Below are 12212 nucleotides of genomic sequence, written 5' to 3'. Positions count from 1 at the left end.
TCATCTTAGACTTTTGTCATTTTTGCCATGATTATTGTGTGCATGCTATGCCTGTGAGTCCTTCATATGTTTTGTTAAGGATTTTGTCTTATTTCCATATGTGCAACCCATGCATTTTTAGGATGTGTGTGGTGACTTGTGCAAGCTTGCAAAGTGAGGCACCCGGGAAATCTGTTTTCAGGGACTTAGTTCTTTTCACTAAGTCTGGGATATTTTAGTTCATGATGCCATATGTTCAGCTTGTTTCCTAATGATCCGTGCCTCTTTTGAGGATGATCAGTAAGGGACTTTTGTTATTCATGTTATTCTCTATCCATCCATGTCTTTGTTCGCAATTATGGAGCACCATAGCTTGACTCAATCTTGCTCTACTTTTGCTTCGTGGTGAATCTGGGCAGATCGTCAACTCATTTGCGATTTTGCCGGCGTTGTTGTAGTTGACCCGTGCACGCTATGCCATTGTTCTTGCCATTTCTAGCTTGTATTTTGTGCCTTCTTAATGGATGTATGCCTGCCTTGCCATTACTTGCACCGTGGTGAGTGCATCAAGCTCGTTTACATGCCTTCGTGAGTTATATTTCAGCATGTCTCAGTTTTCACTAAGTCTGAAAACTGATTGTGTTTTAGCTATGTTCGTGTGCCCGTTACTATATTTTGTGAACCCTTTTGGCCCCAGATCACTTCGGGTATTTTGTTAAGCTTGTTGAGTAGCTCCAGGCCATGTTCTTACTTGTCATAATCAGGTCATGTATCATGTTGTTTTGCTGCTCCGAAGAGGGCTTCGTGATCTGAAATTTCAGACTAGTGTTAATTTCACAAAGTCTGGAATCTGTTTTGCATTTGCGTTTTTACCATGCTTGTTTGAACCTCTTAATGGATGAATTGGCCGTGGCTCAGTGCTAGTCTTTTGTTAAGCATCTTGTGTGAATCGCTGCCATGTATTTTTTTGTCATGATTGGTGGCTGTAGCATGTTCATTTCGTTGCGTTTAGATGCCTACTTGCTGTAAATCGCAGACCGGTGTCATATCTTAAAACGCTTGCCATTTCCAAACCGTAACTCCGATTCCAATGATCTTTATATCGTTTTCAAGCGATTTCATCCCCTCTATCCAGTGGCACCCTTGGAATTCCAAGTTGAGGCCAGGTTCATGCATTTCCTGTCATATCTTGCATTTTGCATCCCGCATCGCATCCCGCATAGCATATCATCATTTCATCAGATTGCTTGGTCTTGCACGTGGTTTATTGTATCCTTGTTGTTTGTTTGTCTTGTTTGGGTAGAGCCAGGAGACGAGTTCGCTACCGAGGAGCCCATTGAGTTTGCTTGTGAGGATCCAGTCAACTCTGACAACTTCGCAGGCAAGATGATCATACCCTCGAAATCACTACTATCTTTGCTATGCTAGTTTGCTCGCTCTTGCTATGCCAATGCTACGATGCCTACCTTTTGCTTGTCAGCCTCCCAATTGCCATGTCAACCTCTAACCCACCATGTCCTAGCAAACCGTTGATTGGCTATGTTACCGCTTTGCTCAGCCCCTCTTATAGCGTTGCTAGTTGCAGGTGAAGATTGGAGGCCGTTCCTTGTTGGAACATCATTTATTTACACTTTGGGGATATCATTATATTGCCATGTTATCTTAATGCATCTATATACTTGGTAATGGGTGGAAGGCTCGGCCTCTCGCCTAGTGTTTTGTTCCACTCTTGCCGCCCTAGTTTCCGTCATATCGGTGTTATGTTCCCGGATTTTGCGTTCCTTACGCGGTTGGGTTATAATGGGAACCCCTTGATAGTTCGCCTTGATTAAAGCTTTTCCAGCAATGCCCAACATTGGTCTTACCATTTGCCACCTAGCCTTTTCTTTCCCTTGGGTTCTGCAGACTCAAGGGTCATCTTATTTTAACCCCCCCCCCGGGCCAGTGCTCCTCTGAGTGTTGGTCCCACTGAGCGATGTCCGAGGCTACCAGGGGCAACTCTGGGCTGGCTTACCCGACGTCTGGCTCATCTGAGTGTGCCCTGAGAAAGAGATATGTGCAGCTCCTATCGGGATTTGTCGGCACATTCGGGCGGTGTTGCTGGTCTTGTTTTAACCTGTCGAATTGTCTTGTTGTACCGGGTTACCGAGTCTGATCGGTGTGTCTCGGGTGGAGGTCTATTCCTTCGTTGACCGTGAGAGCTTGTCATGGGCTAAGTTGGGACTCCCCTGCAGGGATTGAACTTTCGAAAGCCGTGCCCGCGGTTATGGGCAGATGGGAATTTGTTAATGTCCGGTTGTAGATAACTTGAACCTTAATTAATTAAAATGAATCAACTGAGTGTGTTACCGTGATGGCCTCTTCTCGGCGGAGTTCGGGAAGTGGAGACGGTGTTGGAGTAATGCTTGCGCAGGTTGTTCTTATAGCTTCTCGCTCGTGCTTTGCCTCCTCTTCTCGCTCTCTTTTGCGTATAAGATAGCCACCACATATGCTAGTCGCTTCCTGCAGCTCCACATATATTTGCCTTATCCATTCCTATTAGCTTAAATAGTCTTGATCGCGAGGGTGCAAGATTGCTGAGTCCCTGTGGCTCATAGATACTATAATTCCAGATGCAGGACCAGTTGATTCCGCTCCAGGTGACGAGTACGAGCTCAAGTGGGAGTTCGACGAGGACTCTCAGCGTTATTATGTTTCCTTTCCCGATGATCAGTAGTGGTGCCTAGTTGGGGTTCGATTCAGGGCCTTGTCGCATGTTGGGTTCTTTTCTATTTGGGCGCCGTAGTCGGGCCATGAGTGATTGTTTGATGGATGTTATTTATGTACTCTGATGTGACGTGGCGAGTGTAAGCCAACTATGTATCTCCCCCTTTTATTATGTACTACATGGGATGTTGTAATGATTGCCTGACTTGCGAGATTGCTTTCAATGCGGTTATGTCTCTAAGTCATGCCTCGACACGTGGGAGCTATAGCCGCATCGAGGGCGTTACAACGTACTAGTACAATAGTGGGCTCACATAGCAATTTTGTCTCATGCAAGAGCCTGGCTATATGCGTGCTCCAATGTTCGCAACTGCAACGTTTGGTTTGCGCTTGGCTCTTCGCCTCTTCGAGAAGACGAACAATGATGTTACTACTACTGTTTCTACAGTGTCGAATCCACTGCTGCATGTCCGTCCTGCGCGAGCGGGACGGATAGCTTGTTGTAGAAGTACTACTAAGCAAAAGCCTGTCCTCGTTTGTGAGCAACGGCGCGCATGGGTGAGGGAAAAGGCATGTAGTAAAATCAAGCTTCTCCTCATTGTACGAGTTGACGCGACACATGATAGCACTGGCCCCACATGCTTGCCTCTAAACTTGGCTGAAAGGCCCGAAGTGTACAGTATATTTGCTGCAACCTCTAACATTTACCCACCACAAATTAAAATATATGTGGCCGTATGCATCGTTCTGATGCAGAGGCCGGGGAGTCCCCCCCTTTTCGAAAAAAACAAATTAAAATATATATTCCTGTCTTGACCAGATAAGCGTGCAAACTACAATCACCAGGGTGTCAGATAGGGCCAGAAGACTATTTTTTTACAAAAACTTCGAGATGGCCACATAGCATGGAGCCGACCCCAATGATTTTAAGCTTACAGGCACGGTACACGCTATCCTAGACTACTCTACACATGAAACTGCCACACGAGCATCCGGGCTGCTCTTGGCTCTTCGCCTCTTCGGGAAGTCGAACAATGATGGAGTACTACTGCACTGGAGGAGTACTGCAGTACGCTTCTGGCCATCTGACACCGATTGTACTGGTGCATGTCCACCACGTGCGGGAGGGGGAGCGTGTAGCGAAAGCTTCTCCTAGTCTTGGCAACCACCACACTCATGGGCGAGGGAGGGACGCTCATGCCTTTGCGTATATGATAGGTGGGCCCGACAGGCGTGTGGCCAACCTGTCATACAGCCAAAGGCAGGTGTAGTTAAGTCCGCGAGGGAGAGGATAATCAAACTTCTCGTTGATGTACGAGTTGACGCGACACATCAAAGCACTGCACTCGATATATTTCAATAATTTGCGTTTACCGATGCATTAATTACAACGCATGCATGCATGCCGTGACTCTCCTTTTGATACTCCCTCCGATCCTTTTTACTCTGCATATTAGGTTTGTCTGAAGTCAATCTCATCCAAATTTGACCAAATTTATACAAAAAATTATTAACATTCACATAACAACATATTTATTATTAGATCCATCTCGAAATATATTTTCATATTATATGTATTAGATCTTATAGATGTTAATATTTTTTAATATAAATTTGGTCAAACTTAGCAAACTTTGATTTCAGACAAAGCTAATGTGCGGAGTAAAAATGACCGGAGGGAGTACTTGCATGTGTTGATTTAATGCACCTTGAAGTAGTATAAAATATGTGATGGTAAAGCTTTGTAATACCCCGGCCCAAGTCGAGAGATGGTTGTGCACGAGGAGGGCAAGATCATGCAGACCGAACAGGACCCGATGATGGAGCTCTCTAAGATCTCGATGGACCTCACCGTGCTCTACTGCCCCTTGTGCCTCCGCCCCTTGACGCCTCCAGTGTATGAGGTTCGAATACACCTCGTCCGTTCGGCTGATTGAGCAAGGTGCAGGTTTCTTGATTGATGTGTTGTTCGATTGATTTCTGCAGTGCAAGGGAGGGCACCTGGCCTGCGCGGACTGCCGCGTCGAGCGCCCCGGGAACCAGCGGCAGTGCCAGAAGTGTGAGCGCGGTGGTGGCTTCGACGTGCGGAACACGGCGGTGGACTCCGTCCTTTCGTCGGTGAGGGTGGAGTGCCCGCACGAAGGCTGTGGGCTCTAGGTCACTTACCACAAGCTCGCCGATCACCAGAGCGTGTGTCCGCTCGCGCCCTGCAAAATGCCCCGTGCCCGTCTGTGGCTATGAAGGCCCGCCGCCGGCGCTCTACCACGACATCAGCACCGCGCATCCCATGCCCGTGCACATGATCCTGTACGGCAAGGTGCTCCAGCTGCAAGTGCCACTGTCGGAGCCACGACTCTTGCTGTTCGCGGAGGAGGACCTCCGCGCGTTTTTCTTGGTCGGCGGCGTGCTCGACATCGGTGCTCCTATCGCCGTGTCGGTCGTCTGCATCAAAGCAGGGGCATCCCCACTGCTTCACTATGTGGCCAAGCTGTGGGCGAACGGCCCACCGGGGGAGCCCAAAGGCACAACCGACGCCGTCAAGGTGGAAATGGAGGTGACAAGCAGCAAGGATCCCAGCAAAATCGACATGCAGGAGCTGACCTTCTTAATAGTTCCGCCCAAGCTGCTGGCCGGGGCTAAGCTTGTGTCCCTCCACATTCAGATTGACAAGCTCACGTCCTAAATGTTTCTACAATGCCTTCTGTTTATCTTAGTAATATGCTAATATAGGGATTACCTTTGTCTACTTTAGCTTAAGAAATGGTGAGTTTTGGTGGCGATGCAGCAATTACTTCGACATCAGATCAGTAATTTCCAACAGTCGAACGGATAAGTACTACTTGTCATCAAAATGGATAAAAGGAGATGTATGCAGACGTATTTTAGTTCTAGATACGTCCCTTTTTATCCATTTTGATGACAAGCACTCCCTCCATTCCACAATACATGCCTTCCATTTGTCAAAATATAGATGTATCTAGACATGTTTTAGTATATAGGTACATCCATGATAGAGCCAATCGGATGGTTGAGAACACTACAATTCATAGCTACAGATGCATGTGTGACTCCCAGATGTAGAGGCCGGGGGTCATCATCCTCCTTTTCGAGAAAAAACAGACGCGTGTGTGAGAGGACGAGTGCGTGCGTGCACCTCTTCTCTTCCTGTATAACGTACTACTAAACTCAGAGTACCAGTTTTTGTGGGTGGCACGATGGTGCATGCGAGAAGTCCCGAGAGATAGGTTTAATGCGTCTGAAAAAAAGACTAGCCTAGAGCTCGCCACACAGCTATTCCTGTCGAAGGCCCCATGAACCGTAAGATATGTATACGACGGTGCGAGTTATTGGACGTACACAGCAATACTCCCTCCTTTCCGGTTTATATGGCTTAATTCAAAAATCTCACCAACCAAGATGGTGAGTAGTGGAATATTTTTTGTAGTTTGCAAAAGCACCTAATTAATGCTCTTGTTTTTCTCAAAAAATTATGTTTTTCGATGCATTAATTGCAATGCATGCATGCATAAAGTACATGCATTGGTCAATTTTCTCTTAATACTTGCATGCAATGATTTAGTGCATCTTGGAATCTGAACATGTGTTGGGGAACAACCAAATTGAGCCTTATAAAATGGAAAAACTAAAATTTGAATTGCAAATTACTCCACGCTATATTGAATTGCAAACCTGTTCACACCGATCACAACCTAAACGGTTTCCCACTTAGGAGCGTATTAGTACCAAGCTATATTGAATTGCAAACCCGTTCACACCGATCACAACCTAAACGGTTTCCCACTTAGAAGCGTATTAGTACCACGCTACTCCCTCCGCCCGGGATTATTAGGCCTAAAGACAATTTCTCTTAGACCAAGACACATAGTAATTTTCTCACATTAATTCTTTCATTTCACTCCCAATGCACTCTCTCACATGCATGCAGCCAATGAAAAAGCACGCATCAAGTATATTAATTTTTCAGCCATGGCACCAACAACAATGGCTTTGAATGCAACGAATGAAATGGTTGCATGCATGCACCTTTCCAAAGCGGGGCCTTACAAAAGGGGAGTATATTGAATTGCAAACATGTTCACACTGATCACAACCAAAACGGTTTCCCACTTAGGAGCGTATTAGTACTCGGTTATAAATACTAGTATGCCAAGATGACTGCACATTCCTCCTCAACTCCTCATCGACAAAAAGAAAAAAGTCATTCAGCATCCTTCTCTTGCGTCTGCCATGGCCAGCGTGAGTTCTGGGTCGAGAGATTGCCACCAAGGAGAGGCAAGCATGGAAGAGGAAGCACGAGAGATGTCCCGCCTCGCTGCGAGAGCAGCCGACATGTCCCGCCGCACGAAAGTGGCATCACAGAGGTCCCGCTGCGGCGCGGCGGCCTGGGAAAATTTCCCGCAGGCAGGCGACGACTGTTACAGGCACATGCATGCGATCGTCCATAGCCAGATGGATCAGATCTCCGGCTCGGAGAGGTTGCAGGACAACATGATAGCCTCGCTTGAACAGGCTACCGGCGTCATCCGACAACTAAGGGAGGGCAATGAGAGGCTCCGGGCCGAGCGCGACCTGCTGAGGGAGAACATCATCCGAAGTGCAGACCAGCAGGAGGAGACCTGTGCCTTGTTGGAGAGGACCGACATCATCGTCAAGAAACTTATGGACAAGAATGACATGCTCCGCAATGAGCGCCAAAGGCTGGTGGAGGAATCCGTGGATGTTCTCAAGTAACGTCTTGAGGACACGAAAGAGCTGAGGGAGAAGATCGTCCGAACTAGTTTCCTGGTTTCTTTTGATGTAATAATCGGTTTAGGATGTGGATTGTGTCGTCGGTTGTGAAAAGTTGGGTTCTAGCGCGGATGTTTGGCCTTTGTTGGCCTCTTGGGATGTTGCGATTTCAATCTGGTAGCTTTTAGTCCTTCGTCTTAGACTGGAGTAGTGCTGAACTTCTTGTGAATTGTGGTGGTTTTTAGTAATGAAAATCGGAAGGGGCAAGCCCTTCTTTGATCAAAAAAATAAATAATCGTCCTTATATATTCATCAGTCTTGCTATAAGTCACAGTAGATGCTATATAGGTCCGTCGGATCTTACATCAAGATCCGTGCTTTCAGATTTTCTTTTTCTCTCTTAAATCTCAGTCGAGTGAGACATAGCCACGCCATTAAACAGAGGCTCTGCGCCATTAATGGAGACCTTGGGAGAGAGGTGGACGGCAGATGGAGGTCAAAGGGATCTCCTCCCGATAGGCACGCGCAGGGGTCTGATCACACGCCTCTCGTACTCAAATAGCTACATGCACGGCGCCTCCTAGCTAATAAAAAATGGGGACGCGTGGCAGCACGTAAATGGTACTAGTAAGTAGAACGCCCACGGTTTCAATAATACTTGTGTTTCCGATTGTAACGTGATAGCACTTGTTCCAAAATGACTTTGTTGATTGTTAATGTGTGCTCCTTCGCAAATCAGACTGCAAATTTACCACAGCATGTTGGTGCCATGTCATGGCACCAAGCCAAGTTTCATTATTTTCATGCGTGTTTTGGATTTATAGGAATTAAAAAACTAAGTTTCTCAATGTTTCCAACCCAGCCACGATGCCCAGAATTTTGAATTTCATTCCCATTTCTTGCATGGAACCTAGAAATTTACCCGAGGACACACATGTGATTTTTCAACCAACTTTGGTGCACTGGAACATGTGCTTGTATTTCAAATTTGAATTATGCACACAAAGGTGACACGTTCCCTCCCAGAACCACGAGCCTTCTTGAGAGAAGCTCCAATTTGCAAGAAGCTTATACCAAAATTTGTTCCTATTCGGCCAATTTTTTTACCACGGCATGGTACTACCATGACATGACACGATGCCAAGTTTCATGATTTTAAAACCAAGCTTCTCAATGTTCTCGACCGAGCCACGATGCCCAGATGTTTGAATTTTATTCTCATTTTTTTCATGGGACCTACTCCCTCCTTCCATATATATAGGGCCTAATGTGTTTTTCAAGACAGCCTTTGACTATTGACAAGATTAATAGCACATGAGATGTATACTATGAAAATTATATTATTGGAAGCTCCTTTGACATACAAATTTGAAGGTATGCTTTGCGTAAGTTGCATGTCATATAGTATTGCTCTAACGTTTGGTCAAAGTTAGCCTCAAAAAACGCATTAGGACCTATATAGATGGAAGGAGGGAGTAGAAATTCACCCGAGGACACAAATGTGATTTTTCAACCAACTTTGGTGCACGGGAGCATGTGCTTGTAGTTCAAATTTGAATTATGCACATTAAATGGCCAAAACTCAATTAATGTGTAAATAAGGCCAAACGAAGCCGGAATAATTCCAAAATTTAACAGGGCACTCATGTAATTCTATGTTTCCTTTGTAAATAAACTCAAGGGGGACAACGTATATCATTTCACACTCAAAGGTGGCACGTTCCCTCTCAGAACCACGAGCCTTCTTGAGAGAAGCTTTGGTTTGCAAGAAGCTTATACCAAAATATGTTCCTATTCGGCCAAATTTTTTACCCCAACATGGTAGTACCATGACATGACATCCATGCCAAGTTTCATGATTTTCAGACGTGTTTTGGATTTACAAGAATTTTAAAACCAAGTTTCTCAATGTTCTCAGCCGAGCCACGATGCCCAGATGTTTTAATTTTATTCTCATTTCTTGCATGAGACCTAGAAATTCACCCGAGGACACAAATGTGATTTTTCAACCAACTTTGGTGCACGAGAGCATGTGCTTGTAGTTCAAATTTGACTTATGCACATTAAATGACCAGAAACTCAATTAATGTATAAAAATGACAAACGAACCCGGAATAATTCCAAAATTTAACACGACACTAATGTAGTTCTATGTTGCCTTTGTTAAGAAACTCAAGGGGGGCAGCGTATATCGTTTCACACTCAAAGGTGGCACGTTCCCTCTTAGAACCACGAGCTTCCAAATCGGCCCAATTTTTTACCACAACATGTTAGTGCCATGACATGACACCATGCCAAGTTTCATGATTTCCAGGCGAGTTTTGGATTTACATGAATTTAAAATCAAAGTTACTCGATGTTCTCGGCTGAGTCATGACGCCCAGATGTTTGAATTTCATTCTGATTTCTTCCATGGGACCTAGAAATTCAACCAAGGACACATATGTGATTTTTCAACCCACTTTGGTGCACCGGAGCATCTGCATGCAATTCATATTTAGATTATGCACATTAAAAGTCCAGAAACTCAATTAATGTATAAAAAGGCCAAATGAACCCGAAATAATTCCGAAATTTAATAGGGCACTCATATAGTTCTATGTTGCCTCTGTAAATAAAATCAGGGGGGAGTCAGCGTATATCATTTCGCACACAAAGGTGACACGTTCCCTCTCGGAACCACGAGGCTTGTTGAGAGAATCTCCGGTTTTGCAAGAGGCTTATACCAAAACTTGTCCCAATTCAGCCAAAAATTATACGTATGAAAACAGGGTTTAGATTATCCCAAACATCTCGCTACCTAGAGCAATAATGTACTATGATTTGAATTCAACATAAAATGGATACAAATATTTGAATTGGAGAGCGTATGGTACATGTAGTTCATAGTGAAATATGATCACTGCTATATGTATGTTTTTTGTTATCAAGATAATATTTTAATTATTGTATAACTTGACAACAATCATATTCAAATAAGGAAAATTGATTCAAATTTAGTCCATATGATAGATGACAATATATATGTTCACATGGTGGAGTAAAATGTTCATATATGATGGAAGATCAAAATGTACGACTACAACAATTATAAACCGCAAGGTCACCTAACGATATATTCAAATTCAACATGACGTGGATTCAAAAATTGAAATTTGAGATCATGGCATCTGTAATCATATAAAAAGGGATATTACTCTTTCTTTGGTGGGAATTGATTTGTTTTTGTTGTTGTTGAGGGAAGTGCGAATCGATTTGGTACTGTGCAGGGTAATCTTGTTCTCCCGTTTTTTTACATTTTTCTTGTAGTTTTTTCTATGGCATCTATAGCAATATAGTAAAAGGGGATATGACTCTCTTGTGTCTTGTATGAATTGTTTTTTTACATGTTAAGTTTGTTCTGCCGAACAAGGAATCCGCACCTTGTTATCCCAAAATTTTCAAGCTCGAGTATCTTTTGTCTCACCTGCTTTGAAACTCCCGCTTCTTCAACCCGCGCCGCGCCTTGTTATCCCAAAATTTGGAGATGCGCAAGAACTCCCTCCTCATCCGAAATCGCTCCCGCAGCCCAGACACACGAAATCCCCCTACTACCCCTCAGCCGGAAATGAAGCTCCACGTCGCGGTGTCAAAACCGGTGGAGCTACGCTGGTAACTTACCCTACATTTCAGACAAGCGCGTCCCTAAGCTTGGCTCCCCCCTCCCCCTTCGCCCCCATTCGTACACCGACGCCGCCAAAACCCGCGAAACCCCAGGCCCCTCCATCGGCCTCCCGACCGCCGCCCAGCCGGAGACTCTTCCCCGACTACGTCGTCCACCGCAACAGCTTGTCGTCCCTCATCCACCGCACTGGATGAGGATTCGTTGTCGATCTCGTTGTCCCGCCAGATCAGCCGCCCCGTCCTCCACCTCCAAGGAGCTGCCCCGATGTTCGCCTCATCTATCGCGCCACCTCAATCTCCATAGCGCCGTCTTGACCTGCCCCACCGGAACCGCAGCACCCTCACCAATTCCTCCGATGAAGCCGAGGCCAACTCGGTGCCACCAAGGAGGTTCTGCACTCACCGCTGCATTTTATCTTTTATTTGATCTCACGGGGCTGCCGGTGCTCGATACCGAGCACACATGGCGTGTCTCCATCGACGGCGCCATCGTCGGCCACATCAAACACGGCGTCTCCCCCCATGTCATGGCTTCCTCGGCGGTGACTTCCACAACAACACTAGCTACAGCTGCTCCAGCTCTCGATCGCGCTGTGGCTCTGTTCTTGCTGTCGGTCGCGCTGTTGCACTGCTCCTGCTTTCGTTCGTGCTGCTGCTTTGCTCTTGCTCTCTCTTGCGCTGCTGCTGCTGCACGACCTCCGGCAGCTACAGGAGTTGCTGCTTTAGCACTCGCTTGTAGTGTTACTGCATGACTTGCTCTCTACTAGTGTGTTCCTTGCCCGAGCGTCTGCTGATTTAGATCACTGCTTCTCTGCTACTAGTGCTCGAACGCCCTAAACATCTATTGAAATGCTCTGTTAGTATTTCAATCAGTTTCGACAGTAAAGTTTAGTTTCAACTGTGAAGTTCATTTTCTTTAGTTAAGTTCAGAGTTAACAGTACTTACAGCATCTGTCGGAGCGGCCGTGGCGGGGCTGATGCGTTTTACATCTAGCACTTTTTGGTGATGTATTTTACATCATCTATTGCAGATGATATTAGGGTCCCACTTCAGATTAACGTTGTCTGTCTTGTCATCCTTCAGCCTCGTCGCCGTACACGTTAGCGGAGCTGCT

General features: G+C 45.6%; 1 pseudogene; it reads left to right on the top strand.

Annotated features, from left to right (window-relative positions):
- The window catches only part of LOC125536344, a 53165-nt pseudogene that overhangs the window by 15384 nt on the left and 25569 nt on the right, over window positions 1–12212 (top strand).

This window comes from Triticum urartu, chromosome 2 (genome assembly GCF_003073215.2).
Source record: "Triticum urartu cultivar G1812 chromosome 2, Tu2.1, whole genome shotgun sequence".
In the NCBI taxonomy this organism is placed as follows: domain Eukaryota; kingdom Viridiplantae; phylum Streptophyta; class Magnoliopsida; order Poales; family Poaceae; genus Triticum; species Triticum urartu.
This window is presented reverse-complemented; position numbering and strand designations above follow the sequence as displayed.